Source organism: Lacerta agilis, chromosome 1 (assembly GCF_009819535.1).
Source record: "Lacerta agilis isolate rLacAgi1 chromosome 1, rLacAgi1.pri, whole genome shotgun sequence".
NCBI classification, from domain to species: Eukaryota; Metazoa; Chordata; class Lepidosauria; order Squamata; family Lacertidae; genus Lacerta; species Lacerta agilis.
In genome coordinates this window covers 111,318,209-111,336,945 of record NC_046312.1, presented here as the reverse complement: position 1 = coordinate 111,336,945, position 18,737 = coordinate 111,318,209, and positions in this window count along the sequence as shown.

Below are 18,737 nucleotides of genomic sequence, written 5' to 3'. Positions count from 1 at the left end.
GTTCTTTACTGCAGGAACTCTGTGGACCAAACATTTCAGCCTCTCAGTAAATAACCATGAACCGGTCTTGGGAAAATGCAGTTAAAGAAATATGCAAGACTTAAGCCAAACACAAGGTAGCCTCTCTTGAACAGCATGACTCAGAGAACCAACAAGGAAGCCAAACATTTGACTGGCATCAAAGCCTCCCCTCAAGAAGGTTGTGTGCAGTAAGATAAACAATTCGTAAAGGGACTCATGTAAAGGAGAAAATAATGATTATACCAAAAAAAGTACAGTAATAAGGAAGCAATGGATAAGAGAGTAATAAAACTTCCAAAGTGGAATCCATTGGGGAGCCTGTACTAGCACCCTAGTATTGTACTAGTATTGATTCCCTCAGGACATTCTATATAACTATATAATGCTACAATTGGTATAACCCTTGCTTTGCATGCAGAATGTCCCAGGCTCAATCCCTAGCATCTCCTGTGTTCTGTGGACAATCTGATTGACATTTCTGTGATATACATATTTAGCCTGGCTCTGCAGATCACACTAGTACTCAGCCATCTCAAGTTCAGGGATGGGGCTAGTTGAAGTCAATGAGATAACAGCGCTCTTACTCTTAAATAATGCATTTTGAACTTCATTTTCATGAATGTACATACTGTATTGTAATGCAGATGGGGTCCTCCCTTAAAGAGGGCACGTATTGCGGTGAGACCTGGAAAACCGACACCCTGTGTTGTGGGTGGTATAACAGTACTATTAGTCAGCCACAACACCCGATTGGAAGGTCCCTCGATGCTGGGTTCAATCTGGCTAATGGGGGCACAGTCTAAATGTATCAAGGGATCTATATATACCCATGCACGTGTCCCAGAGCTTCCTCTTTCAGTGCATGCATTCAGAACACCCGCCCACCTCTCCCTATTTTTAGGGCATTTTGCGATTGACCTTGCTATGCCGTCGTGTGTCGTCTGTCGTTGGGACAGGGGCACGGCAGGAATTTTCCCCACTTGGCTGATTGGCTGTTGCCATTTGGGTTTCGCCTGCCACGTAGCAATTCGTCACAACTTGTAAGGTTGCGGCTAGGCACTGGTTCAGGTGATAGGGATGGGTGAACGGTCTCGCCATCCCTATGTGAAGGGTATTCCGTTAAAGGAATCCAGGGACTCAAATGGTTTGGTCAACCCCTGAGAGGGAGTTGTGCCTGTGCCTGAGTCTAGGGGGACATTTGGGTGACGGAGATAGTCTGTTCCCAGCTTTCCGCTTATCCAGGTGTTCACCCTTGGCTGACCTATGCTGGTGCCCTGGGTCAGCGATACCTGCAAGGGTGCAGGGAGCTAGTCGAACCAGAGCCTATGCAACAACTCACTTTCTGTAATCAATAAAGTTGTGGCCTAAATTCTGCCAAAAAACCAAACTAAAATTTGAGTCAAGTGTGAATTTATTTAGGGGGGAGGTTTCTGCCAAAAAAAAAAAAAAAACTAAAATTTGAGTCAAGTGTGGATTTATTTTGGGGGGAGGTTTCTGGGTCTGAACACACAATTTTACCCTTGTGCATATGCATTTCATAAACATTGCTCAGTTAGAGAAAGGCACTGAAAAATTCAGAGAAATGTGAATTCAAAAGATGACTGTGTACTGTTTCAGAAAGTGAAAATAAGGTAGGCTCATTTTTACTGTGTACTGAATTTAATTTCAATTCTTAAATTTCAGCCGAATCCCTCATCTCTACATTCAAACCTCATCCAGCTTGTAATGTGTAAGCTTACATGCTGTTAGAGGGAATAGAAAAATTGAAAAATGTTGGGAGGGGGTAATATCAGCAAGAAGAACTGTAGAAACCCTGTTAATTGCCCATTTAGAGCACTAAAACAACATTGTTCCATTCTTTGAGCTAACCACAGTCTAAAATACAAGTGATTCTCAACCCACAATGGAGTTACCATTCAGGGATAGTGCCTAAAGTCAAAATCGTGTATAGCCAAAACACATATCATTCAATGGTGGGAGGGATTGCCAAAGTCCTTTTTCCTGGACACCTGGCCCTTTCCCGCCCCCTTTATTATTAATTTTTATTTTTTGACAATCATGCAAAGCTAAAGTTACATGCAAGTAATATGTATGTGAGTTGCAAGTTACCTGTAATTAAATATTACTATATAATTGACAATGTGATACTTATTCTGCTGAATCCTATGCATGTTGACCTAGGATTAACTCCCACTGAACACAATGGAACTTACCGTCAGGAAGGTGTGGACAGGATTGCAGCCTTGGAGCTCTTTTCAAATCCAATCACAAGTTTGTGGTGCCGAGTTTTTTTCTTCTTCTCTTTTTTTGGGGTAAACATTCTCTTATAATTCTGTGGAAGGATTGTTTAAAATAGTTCCATCTATCACCATGGAGCTTGGTGAAATATTTTGAACAGAGATATAAAAGGAAACACAGAACACACAGAAGTTTTTTTTTTCCTTTTTCTTTTTTAAAGACAAACTTATCATAAATAGTATGTAGCCTAATGGATGATTGAATTGCTAAAATGTGGCAGAATCAAACACATCTGCTTTGAAGAAGGCAGGCGCTATAGGAATTGCTCAGACTTCTGGAAAATGTGATAGCAAAATTACTGAAGGGAACATGAGACATTTGACAGCTATTTGGGCATTGAAGAAAAAAAAGAGCTAAAGGGGATTTCAGTAGCTGTGCCAATGTTGAGCCTCACTGTGGAGTTTATTGGTTTTAACAGTTGCATTTTCCAATTATTGATGTGGCTGCTGCCCCATGAAAGAGCCACAGAGACAACAAATGAGCTACTGCTGAATGCAGCTACGCACAGAAGCAGTGCCAAAAACCCAAAGTAGATCAAACTGGGAAGGGAATGCCAAACACCTCACATTTAGGCCTCATCTGGACCATACATACATGTACTCTCCAACGAAAATAGGGACGTCCCATTCCATAATGATAATTTTACTACCATATTTTTCCGTGTATAACATGCCCTTGTGTATAAGACGAGGGACTCCAAATTAAGCAAATGGGGGGAGATTGCCCATAGTTGTTGAGTTTTTTGGGGGGGCAGAGTTGTTGAGCTTTTTTTAGGGGGGGGTTGCAGAAAATCGCTCACCCGCCAGACCTACGATGCCACTTGCATGCGTCACAAAGGTCACCTATTGTCTGTCCCCTCGCTGGCAGAAGCCGCCAATCGCCCGCCCAATTGCCGCAGCAGCAGTCAATCAACACCAGCCACCAATAACACGCCCAATAGCCACTGACAATCTCCGGCTCGCGGCAGCAACCAATCCCACGTTCCCCCCTATGCACTATCCATGTATAAGACGACCCCCCAAATCTTAACATAATTTTTTAATTAAAAAACCTCGTCTTATACGGTAAAGTACGGTATTTATATCCCACACATCTTACTGGTTTGCCCTAGCCACTCTGGGCAGCTTCCAACATATATAAAAACATAATAAAACATTAAACATTTTTCTTTTTAAAAAACTTCCCTATACAGGATTGCCTTCAGATGGCTCGGGGGGGGGGTCAGATAACTCCATACCCTCCAACCTTTCTCCAATGAAAATAGGGGTGTCCTAAGGAAATTCTGGGATCAAATCAGAAACCAGGACGGCTTCTCTAAATCAGGGGTGTCCCTGGAAAATAGGAATACTTGGAGGGTCTGTACATATAAAGCAGTATCATACCACTTTAAACAGTCTTGGTGTCCCACCAAGAATCTTGGGAACTGTTGTTTGTTAAAAGTGCTGAGAGTTTGTAGTAGCCCCTTATTCCCCTCAAAGAGCTACAGTTCTCAGTGTGGTTTAACAATCAACCCCTCTTCCCAGGGAGCTCCCGTTAATCGAAAACTTTTAGGACCCACTTCATTTCTGTGGGTTTTAATAGTTGCAACCCACCCTGGGGGCTTAGGGTGAATAACAGAATCACAGAATTGTAGAGTTGGAAGGGACTATGAGGGTCATCTAGCCCAACCCCCTGCCAATATAGGAATCTTTTTGCCCAACATGGGGCTTGAACTCACAACCCTGAGACTGTCCAGGCTTAAAATGATTGCATTGCTGGTGATGAAAACGGAATGCAGCCCTATTATGATACACCAGCACACCACATTTGGGCAGCAAAATGAGGGGGTGGGGGGCACAACGGACTGTACCACTTTGGACTGCAAGCGGGGATCACACTTATGGCGGCTTCCCTACATTAAAAACTCCCTGTGAATGGAAAACTAGAACAGCAGTGAATGTGTTAAGCTAGTTCCCTTTCTCCTTTGATGTGCGAGTTTTCTACTATGATTCTACTTGCAAGATGGTTTACATGAAGGGACGTTCAGCAACAGGACTTCTGGAAGTGGTGAAACCCATTCCACATGTGTGGGCAATCTAAGACCACGCCGCCATTTTTCACTTGCAGCCTTTGCAAAGCAACAACAGCAGCAGAGCTCGTTGTGTCGGAAACCCAGCCACGTCACTGCTTAAGACTGGAGAAGAAGTGTGGTGTTTTGCATTCCACCTGGGCTTGCTCCCTCCATGGGAAACTTGTTTTGAATGGTCTGATGCTAAACACATGCTCACTCACCCACACACACCCCTAACACACTGAGAAACTATCCTCTCACATAAATCCAGATCCCCAGACATCATTACATCAAAGATTGAGCATGCATGACACTTCTCCTTCAATCTCTTCAAGATTAGGAGGGCCAGAAATGATAACCTGAACACCCAGATCTGAGAGGAGGCTGAGCTAGGTACCGAAGGTTAATTCCCATGACCTATTTGCAGCTATAGCGCTGTTCCTTTTAAGCCGGGTCCTTAGGACAGTGCTATAATTAAACATGATCTGTGTTTCACTTTGGGCAAAGCGATAAGTCAGCAAAGGATGAAAGAAATAATACTGTATAATAACATTCCTTTAATTAAAAAGAAAAGCAATACAGCAAATCACATACCTCTTACATGGTGATTTTGCTTCATTAACTACAAAAGGGTCAAGGTATTTATACCTGGATAAATAATTCTGTAGGCAGAGTTGTTGTTTTTTTGCAGCAAAAAACGAGCTATTAAATAATCATTTACTGTGCAGACATATATGCCTTGCCAGCCGATGTGGATTGTGCACTTAAACACAAAAGCACACTAAGCAAAAAAAATTAGGCACACTAAGCAAAACAAGAAAGCCACATTCCTTAATGGATGGAAAGCTGTCTCTGTGGATTCAGATTTTAGAATCCTATTTTTTTTTGGGGGGGGGAATGATGAGAGGAGACAGATAGACTCCACTACAGCAATTTTTACAGGATGTTACTCTGCAAACATTAATTTCACAAGTGAAATTAATTGCCAGAGTAAAGGGAATGTTGAATACATTTAAAAAAACAACCTTAAATACCAGCAGGGTATTTTCTGGATTTATAATTAACTCTTACTTTACAGTGGGGGAGGAGGGGGGAGATGATATATGGACAGAGTAAGAAACAAAATAAAATATCTGAAGTATCTGAAGTAAGAAACAAAATAAGATATCTGAAGTATCTGAAGAAGTGTGCATGCACACGAAAGCTCATACCAATAACAAACTTAGTTGGTCTCTAAGGTGCTACTGGAAGGAATTTTTTTATTTTGTTTCGACTATGGCAGACCAACACGGCTACCTACCTGTAACTAGGACAGAGTAAGATCATATTCAAAACAAAGCTAGCTCTGTGTTGCTCTGCACAGCTTATTCAAATTTTATGCCAGGGAGAAGGACTTCTGCTAACAGCGAGTGTGTAACATTTCTGGGAGTTTTGTTGGTTTGTCCATTTAGCGAGCTAGGATATACACGTGAGGCATTTGCCCAATCTCCTGCTGGAAGCATCTAACAAGTGTGCCCCACCCACCGCCTCGCTCTCTCCACTCCAATTGTTAAATTGCCCAGCATAATTTAACGAGATTGAAATCCACATAACAATAGCAGAGTATTATTTTACTTATCAAAGTAATTTCTTCTCTGCTCTCCATAGTACAATGACTCCCAGCTTTCTGTCAAGCTGTTGCACCTTTTAACAGACAGCCTGGCATGTAGCTAGCTATCCATAGTAAGAATATTTATTTTTATTATTTATTGTATTTATATACTGTCCTATACCCAGAGGCCTCAGGGCGGTTGACAGAACAAAATAAAGTATAAAACAACAAAATTAAAACAACAACCCAATAACTACCTCCTAAAAAACCACATAAATAACAACAACAACAACAACAACAACAATAATAATAATACTTCTGTAAAAGGAAGAGAAACTTTAAATCCAGCCAAACCAAGTCCTAAAGTAAAGGTAAAGGGACCCCTAACCATTAGGTCCAGATGAGTGTCCGACTCTGGGATTGCGGTGCTCATCTCGCGTTACTGGCCGAGGGAGCCGGCGTACAGCTTCCGGATCATGTGGCCAGCATGACAAAGCCGCTTCTGGTGAACCAGAGCAGCGCACGGAAACACTGTTTACCTTCCCACTGGAGCGGTACCTATTTATCTACATGCACTTTGACATGTTTTTGAACTGCTAGGTGGGCAGGAGCTGGGACCAAGCAACAGGAGCTCACCCCATTGCAGGGATTCAAACTGCCGACCTTCTGATCAGCAAGCCCTAGACTCTGTGGTTTAACCCACAGTGCCACCCGCATCCCTTAACCAAGTCCTACCATTGGGCAAAGAGCGGCACCTTCCTTAGGTGGCAGATGCGGGGGGGGGGGGTGGCAGCAGCAGCAGCTGCCCATTTCCGAGTCCCCCTTTTAGTTGCTACATGCCCTGGGCTCCCTAATCTAACAAGCTGTTTAATGTGTGATGAAGGAGGCTATCCCATCACCACTGACTACTATCCCAGACCCTCCAAGTGTCCCTATTTTCCAGGGACTGTCCTGGATTTACAGAGGCCATCATTTCTTTCTTTCTTTTTAAATCCAAAACCCTGATTTGATCCCAGAATGTCCTGCTTTTCCTTCGGACATCCCTATTTTCACCAGATAAGTGTTGGAGGGTAGGGAGTTATGCGACACACACACACCCGAGCCAAGGAGATAAGTAACTATGCAACCTTGAGAAGACATCTGAAGGCAGCCCTGTATAGGTAAGGTTTTCATAGAATCATAGAATTGGAAGAGTCCACAAGGGCCATCCAGTCCAACCCCCTGCCAAGCAGGAAACACCATCAAAGCATTCCTGACAGATGGCTGTGAAGCCTCCGCTTAAAGACCTCCAAAGAAGGAGACTCCACCACAATCCTTGGCAGCAAATTCCACCGTTGAACAGCTCTTACTGTCAGGAAGTTCTTCCTAATGTTTAGGTGGAATCTTCTTTCTTGTAGTTTGAATCCATTGCCCCGTGTCCGCTTCTCTGGAGCAGCAGAAAACAACCTTTCTCCCTCCTCTATATGACATCCTTTTATATATTTGTACATGGCTATCATATCACCCCTTAACCTTCTCTTCTCCAGGCTAAACATACCCAGCTCCCTAAGCCGTTCCTCATAAGGCATCGTTTCCAGGCCGTTTTTCCATGTTCAATGTCTTATTATGCTTTTATATATGTTGGAAGTCGCCCAGAGTGGCTGGGGCAACCACCAGTCAGATGGGTGGGGTATGAATAAAACAATTATATTAATCTAACCCTATTTTCATCTGAGAAATGTTGGAGGGTGTGCTATCCTGTCCAGTCAGCTTCTGTGAGTGTAATATGAAGGGGGGGTGGGGGAACCTCAGGCAACAAAATGCCTTTGGTTGGCTTTTGAACGAATCCTGTCAATGTAACATTTACTGAAAAAACTGCAAGGCAGTGAATTCCTGGCAAAGGCTCAATGCCACATGTAGGGCCAATCGACTTTTCTAAGTTGGCTGCTTAGCTATCACCAAACAGCAGGCAGCTAAAAGGTTTTTGAATTTACCTTATACAGAGCTAACCTCCCCTCTCTCTCTCTCTCCAACGCCTCAGAAGCTGCAGGCCAGTACTGAGCGCAGCCAGAGTCACCACACACCGCCTCTGGAGATGCCATGGAGGGCTTTGAAGATAAGGAATGGCCAAAATGTGGGTAGAAGCCACAATTATGTATGAACTAACCTGCCAACTACGTGCAGCTAAACCCTCTGGTCAATAGAATCAAAAGCCTCTTACCACACACTTGGTATCTTAGCATTTTCTGAGATTCTGGAAGAGAAAGAACATGCCCCTCCTCAATACAAGTATGTTACTGGTGCTTCAAGCGCATGTAATTCCCTTCACTCTCAGTTTCGATCCAGTTCACTTCATGCATATATTAATCCAACTTTATCACCAATGCTTTTTCATATAGGAGCAGGCAACTTTTTAATTTTATTAATTTATGAGTCAGCTGCCAAATGAGCCTCGCTGCAATTTGCAAACATGCTGTTACAACAACTAAACATATATATTTTTAAGCGGTGCAAAGTAAATCAGGACAGGTTCAAAGAGAGCCCCAAATAATGTGTTACTGTCATGTTATTGCCCTTCTACAAGTTGGTTTGCTCTACTCTGAGTTTTTTTTTTAATTCAGTGCAGTTTTCTCTTTGTTTATATGTCTTGAACCCCTGGCCTGCCTGGCAGCAAGTCAGTATGTCAAGTCCCCAGCCCAGCGTCAATCCATGTGTCCAAAGTTCAGCATTCAAAGTCCAAACCGAACCACAGCCCCGCAGAGATCCTGGAGCATCCAAGCTGAGGCCCATCAACATGGGCAGTTGAGCAGACAGAGCACCTCAGCTCTGTTTCCCTGTTGGACTTCGCAGGCTGATTGCAGCACCTGGGCCTGATGAGGCAGGTGACCCTCACCTGCTCCAAGGGAGGAATCACACCCCTCCTCCCAGAGCTAGCAAGCCCCACCTGGCCAGCTAGGGAGATGGGCTGTGGGCCCTTGTCTGCTGCAGCTTCCTGGAGCACCCTCCCTACGCCTCAGAGCCCACCGTGTTTGTGGAGACAGGGACCCCTCCGGCTCTGGTGATGGGTCCTGGTGCTCTGGTTCCTGTGCACTGACCCCCATCCCCACATCATCCTTCATTATCTCGTGAGTACTAACCACACCAACCTCTCCTTCCTCATCCCCAGCTTGTCCCAGTGTGTCCCAGTTAGGCCTGCTACCTTTGTTCTAGCAAAATACAGGACAGGGTGGGATGGAGCAGTTGTGGGGGGGCATTTCTCCCCATCTGGTGCTTAAGTGACTTCAAAACAAACCATTCCAATCTATTGCAGCCTAACAGCGTGGCCCCCCTGTAATTTGTCACACACGCTCGTGCATGCACACATAAATACAAATCTGTGAACTTGTCCATGCTTGGCTACCCAGAGCTTAAATGCATGAACTTCCACATACCCTTTCAAACACATGCATTCGAAGAGGATCCCTAACTTAGCACGGGGGAGTGGGGGCTGCATTGCAGCGGGTTGGACTAGATGACTCTCGGTGTCCCTTCCAACTCTACAATTATATGATTCTATGAAACCCAGCGCAAAATTGTGTCAATATAGGACATGGCGTTTTGCATTGAAATACGGGGCAATCCTGTATTATACAGGACAGTTGGCAGCCCTAGCATCCTGGCTACACCCTTCGCCAGGATCCTCTTCCTCCTCCCCATAGTCCTACCAGTTCATGACATAATGTGTAATTTTTTAAAATCACAAAAGCTGAGATTCACACTGAAACTCCAGGCAGGCACCAAGCATTGGCACAATCACTTACCTGCTGAGTAAGGGGGCCCATAGCTGAGAGACTGCTGGCTCTATTGCTCCTCCTGTTGCAGCCTCTTTATTTCCCCAACCCCTTTTGGCCCCAAAGGGATGAAACCATGAGCCACAGAGTCACAAGGATAATGGCAACAGCTGTTGTCCCTTGCTTCCTCACCAGCTCTCTCCCTAACAATGGCACCGGCAGCAAGGATGAAGGCCAGCCCACTGGAAGATGGGAGTCCACCATGAGCACAGCTTGTGCAAGCTGCCCTACTGAAATCCAAATTTTATACTGAAATTTGGGTTACAGTCAATCCTATGCCTGAGGCAAACATTTGTAATACTAATATCCTACATTAAAAGCCAGGACGATTTTGTGTGTGTGTGTGTGTGTGTGTGTGTGTGTGTGTGTGTTTGTACATCTGCAGTTAGGTTTTGAAAACTCTCCCTGGACTATTCTGTTTTGATCAAGCTAACAAGGATCATTAAGCACACATTAAATCTTACCACTTTGTGCTTTTTCTTAACAATTTGCATCAATAGACAGTAGAAATTCGACTGAAGCCTACCGTAGTGTGTTACCTTCATTATTCTGAACAGGCTACTTATAATCATTCAGATTACTATTATTGTATTTATTTTAAAGGCGCATGAGTGGTTCAGCCAAGATTGTTATAGCTATTGCAGGTTTTGACACCTCCTGCTCTTTTGACCAAATAAAATGCATGGGGCTTAAGTATCATAGAATACGCTGGTGGCTGCTCATAAAAAAAAGCCGTATCATTCATTCGCAACCCAGGGACAAACGTGTCTAACAGCAGAAGGAGAGCCTTGCTGGATCAAGCCAATGGTCCATCCAGGGCAGCGTCCTGTTCTCACATTGACCAACCAGAGGTCCGTCGGAAGGCGACATGCAGGACATGCATGTGGCAGCATTCTGCGCACCTGTAATTCCTACCAACTTGTGATTCACACACACACACTTCCTCCAATGGTGAAGGCTGAACATAGCCATTTTGGCTAGTAGCATAGATGCTGGCTCCAGGAGGCTGAGGCAATTTAGGCCCCCTCAATCTTTTCTTTTCTTTTTTTGAGCCCCCACCACCACCACCGCTGCCGCCATTGTTGAGGCCAAATGCAGAACTGGGCACAGAGTGACGTCAGGACATTGCATTGTGCCCCCTCAATGCTCTTTGGAAGATGGCTCCTCAGGCTGGTAGCCATTGATGCCGTCCATGAACTTGCCCTCTTTTAAAGACATCCAACTCAGTGGACATCGTCACATCTTGTGGGAGCAAATTTCATAGTTTAGTTAAGTGCTCTGTGAAAGTGCTTTCTTTCAGTGTGGTGTAGTCGTTAAGAGCGGTGGACTTGTAATCTGGTGAACCGGTTCGCGTCTCCGCTCCTCCACATGCAGCTGCTGGGTGACCTTGGGCTAGTCACACTTCTTTGAAGTCTCTCAGCCACACTTACCTCACAGAGTGTTTGTTTTGGTGGAGGAAGGGAAAGGAGATTGTTAGCCGCTTTGAGACTCCTTCGGGTAGTGAAAAGCGGGATATCAAATCCAAACTCTTCTTCTTCTTTTGTCTGTCCGGAATCTTCTAAAATTCAGCTTCATGAGATGCCACCGAGTTCTTGTAGTATGAGGCGGAAAGACTTCTCCCATCCACTTTCTTCACACTACAGATAATTTTATACATTTCTAGAATGTACAAAATAACTTGCCTTTTCTCCAAATGAAAAAAATGTTGTCACCTTTCCTCACATGGGAGTTGTTCCAACCCTTTAAATTGTTTGGGTTGCTAAAAGGTTGAAGAACACCCTTCACTGGAGTATTTGATTTCAATCCAATTAATGCAAGTTGTTTGAACCCAACTCCTCCTTTTGTGCTATGAACCTTTGTCAAGTGCATGACTTCTGAAAATCTGAGTAGGGTTAATTCCCATTCCCAGCTGTTATTTTGTCAGTAAATAATTGATTCCTATGATATCTTTTCAGATTTGACACCTCTCCCCACACAAGTGGAATCGCATATTTTTCAAGCAAACAATTTGCATTCCTTTCCTTAGAAATGGACTCCACACATTTTTCAAAAACTTACGATGCCTTATTGTACCATGTTGTACGGTTCCTCTCCATATTGAGTGTTTACACCCTTGAAATATTTGCTTCCTTATCTCTCCACTCCAGGCTATATATTAGCTTCTGAGTCAGACCAGAACTATTTTGTTTCCTTGCTCAAAATTCAAGCCACTCGAGCTTGCTAATTATTCTAGCTACTCTTATTTCGGATTCCATCCATTTTGGACTTTCTTTTGGGTGATCGCATGCCTAGAGGGCAAATAATAAAGTTAGCCAATGACACAGAATGGAGATTTGGTGCTTCAAGATGGAGGATTTTTAAAGGATTGGGTAAACACATCCAAGCTTTCCGGCAGTGGCAAGCTACATATATTAAAAAAGGTTCCGGTCCTCATGCTCATAGCATATTCCAAGTCAGAGACTTAAATGCTAAGCCACATTTTTAGCTGGTACTTCTAGAACAGAGGTAGAATCATAGAACTGTAGCGTTGGAAGGGACCACGAGGATCATCTAGTCCAACCCCCTGCAATGCAGGAATCTTTCACCCAGGGTGGGGCTCAAACCCATGACCCTGAGATTAAGAGTGCCAGGCTCTTTTTCTGCCCTGTGGCCACATTCCCTCATTACAGTATACCCAGTAGTTGACAGGCCCAGAAGTAATTCTTACAATTGTATGTAAGTGCGATTATTAACTTTGTACATAGGCTACGCTATGCAAACATCTGTGGTTTCAACACACTCAGACCTCTCCATCATTGCAATTCTAGAACACATGCAAGGCAGTCAGAGGCACTTCAGGGCACAGTACGGGAACGGCCAGGGATGTGACTTGGTGAGGAGCTGTGACCTAGGGCCAGATAAAGAGAGTTGGAGGGCCATATATGCTCCCCGCCCCCCACGCCTGAGGTTCCTCGCCCCTGGTGTAGGACTATCTCCTCGCTGCCCTGTAGAAATAAATGATGTTGCACAGCTGAGACTGCAGTGTCTTTAGGATATATGGTTTATTTACACATATCTACACCTGAGACTATGACCGGTGTGTGTGTGTGTGTGTGTGTGTGTGTGTGTGTGTGTGTGTGTCACAGCACTGACACCCCCAAAAGGGTCTTGCTTCTCCCATAGCTGCAGCCTTGGATTCAAGCAGAAACCAAGCAACATACTTTACCTCTCTGGCTTTCCAGTCTGCAGCTCGTATTTCTAGGTCACATTACACTAAACTTTAAACTCTGGTTTCTGTCCCTTTCACTATCTGTGAGCTGAGAGGGGATGCTGGTGGTTTTATCTCTGGACCAGATAGCCCTTCAAATAGAGGATGCTTTCAAAAGGGGAATGTCCTCTGTAACATAGGATGCAGGACCAGCCTATTCTGCATATGAAGAAAGTGCTGTACTGTACTTTCCAGTCAGAATTCTCAACCAGTGTTTTCCATAGTGTTTTCCCCTAACATAAACAATTTTGTTTAAACAAGCTTTGAAGAACTCAAACTTAATACATTACCTAGGTCGTCTTAGTTTTATCTCCTGCTTTCTGCTTCTGCAGAGCCCTCCACTGAAATCTTTCCCTTTAACTGCCTAAACTTTTTGTACTTTATTTATGACAGTGATTATCTGTTGCTGTGCACATGTATTCAAAGAAAGAAAAAGTGCTGCACAAATCTCTCTCGCTCTGCCCAGCTAAAGATACTACCCTTCCCCAATTATAAATACTTAAACAGATCCCAATATGATAAACCAAAGGAAAGGGGAAAAGAAAGAGGAAAAAATAAGAAGGATTCCATTCTATGTGATGTGCCTTCTGCAGCATTGGGGCTCATAAATTATTCTGCACGCGGTTCCAGAAACCCATCCCAAAATCCTTGTGAAATTTCTCTTCCTTTTGCTGCCTTATTGTACTCTCTCTTTTTTGGAGAGGCGTTTCCTCTTCTTCCTTTTTGCTCTAATGCGGATGTGGCCCAGGTTCAGTCCCCAACATCTCCAGATATAAGAGTAAGAAAGAACCCTGCCCAAAACTCTGGACACCTGCTGCCACTAGTCCATGTAGCTTCTGCTGAGCTATATGGTGTGGGAATACACTTCGTGGATTCTTTGGAATCCATGGTTATTTGTTTATATTAATGTTTATTATGAACTACTTTTCGTATCCTTCCATTTAAAAGTGAAAGTAAAAGTAAGACTCAGTGGGCACTTTGCCACTGGGATTACTCCACCTAAAATTGTAGTTCCAGAGATTTTTGAAGTTGTCAATGGACGTTTATTCTGCTTCCCGCCTTTTCGGGGGCAGCAACAGCATTTCTATTGGTAATATATCGATCGTGATGTCACACTTGGTGATCAATAAAAGGCTGAGGCTCCCCGCTTAGGCATGCTTAGTTAGTTCCGTTATTCTTTGGTTCTTTCAGTTGGGTTAACTTTAGTTAGTTGGGGTTTTTGGGGTTGGACGGGCTGGACGGGTTGGAAGCGCGTGCAGGTGGTAGTTAGGGTCTAGCTCGCGGAAGATTTGGCGGTAAAGGTTAGATAGCCTTTAGACCTAGCATAGGTTTAGATTGCGGAAGATTTGGCGGTATAGATTTAGCTAGCCTTAGCATTGCGGAAGATTTGGCGGTGCAGGGACTGTTAGTTTAGGGAAAGCTTAGCATAGGGCTAGGAAGTGTAAGAGCCTATGCGGGTCAGCCAAAGCCATAAAAGAAACATCGGTGTCTGTCTTTATTGGGGGAAAAGGTAAAAAGATTTGATTTAAAAAACGTTAGGGGTTTCACTTAGTGCTTTAACTTTGCCCTTAGTTTGGTCGCCTTTTGCTTTGGTAACAGTACAGGAGGTCACAAGTGGTTTCAAGTTTAGTTTCGAGGCATCATCATTTCCGACTTACTCACGCAACTTCAGATTATGAGGCTTGGCCGGCGCCCGTGCCAATACGCACGTGGAACGCTGGCCGCATTTCCCCGGCAACTGGTATCCCGTGTGTAGGTGGCCTAGACTTACACACGGGAAGCTCCAGCACCGAATCCCCGCAATATGGACCAATGGTTTGATAAGGCAGCTTCCTATGGAGCAGAGGATAAAGGCAGAGTAGTGCACAGGGATTTGCTGCATGCCAAAAATGTGATGACATCAAACAGAACTAAAAAACCTCAGTGTGTGAAGTTGACTAAAAGTGTATGAGCAGCGCTCCCCCTCCCTCCCTCCCTCCCTCCCCCCTTCTCTTAAACAAAAGATAAGCAGTATTTTGCAAAGGATTTTTAGCAAACAATAAAGGTGTGCACTTTCCCCACCCTAGCTTGGGGCCCTACTTAAATATGTGCAGCAGCTGTGAAAGAGGCGAATTCCATATTAAGCACCATTAGGAATTAAAAATAAAACTGTCAATATCGTTATACAAATCCATGGTGCGACCGGAACTGCCATATTGTGTGCAGTGCTGGGCACCTCACCTCAGAAAGGGGTATTTTAGAGTCGGAAAAAGAGCAACTGAAATGTCTGAGGGGCTGCAGCGACTACCTATGCGAGAAAGGGGGTGACATTTGCCTTCAGCACCTACTTGTTAGCTCCCGCCAGGCATCCGACTGGCTGCTGTGAGAACAGGATGCAGGACTAGACGGGCCTTTTTGCCTGATCCGGCCGGGATCCAGTAGGCCAAGGGCTGTAGCTCAGGGTTGGAACTTCTGCTTAGTATGCAGAAACATCCCAGGTTCAATCCCAGCAGCTCCAGCTAGGACTGGGAAAGACCTCTGAATACCTGTTGCTGGGAATCTCAGGTGGACAGAGTTCTTATCCAGGAGATATTGAGCCCAATGGGCCAATGGTCTGACCAGTACCGGATTTAAGTATAAGCTAAACAAGCTATAGCTTAGGGCCCTGCTCTCTTGGCCCCCCCCAAAAAAATTAAATGGGAAAAAACTGGATGTACATTTCCAAAATACAAGATCAAAAACAAATAAAATAAAACCTACATACAGCAACAGTGTTTTGTGTTGTGTAGGCTCCTACCCTGTTTCTCCTAAAATAAGACATGGCCATAAAATAAGCCATAGCAGGATTTCTATGCATTTGCGAAATATAAGCCGTTCCCCAAAAATAAGCCATACCCCGAAAATAAGCCATAGTGATGTGGTACCTCCCATTAAAACAGCCTGGAGAGGCGTGGCTATGCAGCGTACCGATGCGACACGGTTAAAATAAGACATCCCCTGAAAATAAGCCATACTGTGTTTTGTTGAGCGAAAAAAATATAAGACGGTATCTTATTTTAGGAGAAACACGGTATAATGTAAGTAATGGGCCCCACCTGGTAGCCTGCTCCCTAAACTATCACTGGTTTGCTCATTTCTATATATAGGATGCCTACATTCTGCATTTGTAAATGGCTTTAGATACCTATTAGGTCCATAAATTACCATATAGCATATATTCAACACAAAAAACAGTGACAATTTATTGTTGACAAAGGACAGCTGGACATTTAAGGGCCCCGTTACCTTCAGTAGCTTAGGGCCTCATCAAACCTAAATCCGGCCCTGGGTCTGACTAAAAAAATATTTTTACATTTTTATGTATTTACATATTTATGTTATGTTTTGCATTTTTATGACTACTGTATAAGTATTTTGGTGCGGAGGTTGCTTATGTTTTTTTCTTCTTCTGGTCTATTTTTCTCCTTGCCCCTTTCAACCCCCCCCCCCCCCCGCGCCCAGTAGTGGCCAACTTTTTGTGTGTGCAGCAGCTGTCATTTCCATTCAGGTGCCTGGAAACTACTCTGTGGTTAGGTATTCTGAGGGAAACAAAACAAAAATGTCCGGAGTGGCTGCTTCTGTTGGCCACTGCTGCTGACTCGACCCGTCTCTGGAGGCAGCAGGATCCTAAGCCCACCCACCCACTTGTTACCCTTAATTTCCACAAATAGAATGAGTGGGCAGAAATGAAACTTGCATTCTGTGGCTTAATTCCTCTCTGCATTTGTTACGAAACGTGAATGACAAATGCAAGGGTTTTCCATACTGCCCAGCTCTGTCCAGTTTGGAATGAGGATCAACGGCAATCCATGCATGCTTGGAAAGTCAGCAGCGATACTAGGGATATGTTGTCACAGATCCAGTATTTATAACCCTTGCCAAGACAGAGAGAATGTGAAATCAACGAACTTAAGTGCTTAGGCTGCATACAGCAAGAAATTGGTGTTTTAAAAATCCCTGAATTTCACATCATACATTTTTGTGTTTTTTCCCCCAAAATATATTTTTAGGACTGCTGTAGCACAGGGAATATGAATAAAGGAAAGCATGACATTAAAAGCACACAAATTCTGGTGATTTTCGTTGCTGGAAGGGTTGCCTTTTTACTGCTTTCTTCTGCCTTACACTGAAAATAACTCTCAGTACCAAATTCTCCCCAGACTGCTAAGAAGTCACTCAGTAAAAGTTTATGGGGCATAACTTCCATTTGTAAAATTCTGAATTTTCCACTATGGTTAAATTGTTGTGGTTGCATTCTGGCAGTTTCCACAACTTTATCTCTTGGTAATGTAGAATATATATTTTGCACATAAAAAATGCTTGAATTGCACAAAAATAAATGCATTTTTCAGCCACATAAATTGGTTTAAGGTTGCAATGCTGTAGCTACCTACCTGAGAGCAAGTCCAATTGCACTCCCTGAGACTTAGTGCTGAGTGAGCATACTGTGCTGCACATCTTGCAGTGTTCACATTTTGGAATACATTAAATCACTGGGACAGCGGGAGGTAGCACAAATGAAAGGTTTCTTACCTGCAAAAGATTGCGTCCGACACAGAATGTCAACTCGGCAACATAGAACCCAAACTCCCAGCAAGGCCAGAAATAGGGAAGGAAGGGATTAAGGCTCCTTGATTTTATTTTTGTACATTACTTATTTTTACACACATTTCCAGAGACTGTAAGGCTCCACTGCAAGACGCTAATCCCAACAAGCTCATGACATTTGGTATTTTCACCACCAGAGGACCCTGGAAAATAAAGTTCAGACCGACAAGTGTTGTCTATCTGTTGAGGGTCTATATATTTTCACTATGTACCTTAGGATCCTGTGGAGAAGCCCTGATATCCCACACATATATACAACTCAAATGCAGACACTGTGTCGTTTTCCTGTTTGTATATGGGGCAGCCTTTGATATCAATGCCCAGAATGCTGTGCATTCAACTGCTGAAGGATTCTTCACATATGAATGCTGTCCTCAGAAATAGATTTCGGATGTCTTTATCTTTATATCTATATATGTTTGCCCACAAAACTGTATGCAGGAACAGTAAACATGAAACGATTGGTGTCCCTTGTGTTTATATACAGTCAATGACCATTTTGTGCACGGATTCCCTTCCCAACCCATGTGCATCAGCACCCCATTCTGCCCTACTCCTGTTCCACCATTTTGTGACGTGTTGTGACATTTTGGGGTCACTTCTGGGTTCGGGGCCATGTGCACGCACCTCAATCACATGTCATTTGGACACACGTTAATCGTAATTTGTTCTGGCTGGCAAAACCCACAATTTATATACATCAGGCATGTCCAACAGGTAGATAGTGATCTCCCAGTAGATCGCTGGACGTCTGCGGTAGATCACTGGTAGATCATGGGCTCCCACCCAAGAAGCTGAACAACTGTGGCTCCCCTCCAACTATATGATTCTATGATCTTAAAGGATTGCTGGACTGAAAAAAGTTGTATGTAGTGCTTTCTTTCTAAAAAAAAAAATGTTTATGGGTACTTTAATTTTGACTCAAGAAAATCACCATTGTATAGTTCAAATTGGGAACACAGTAAATGTACAAAAGTACAAAGATTCACAAAATGTTTAGGGGTATGCGTTACCCCAGAAAATAAAAGCACTGGCCCTATGGCTAGATTTAAGTGAGGGACACTTAAGTTCTCTTTTTTAAAAAGATCGACTTGT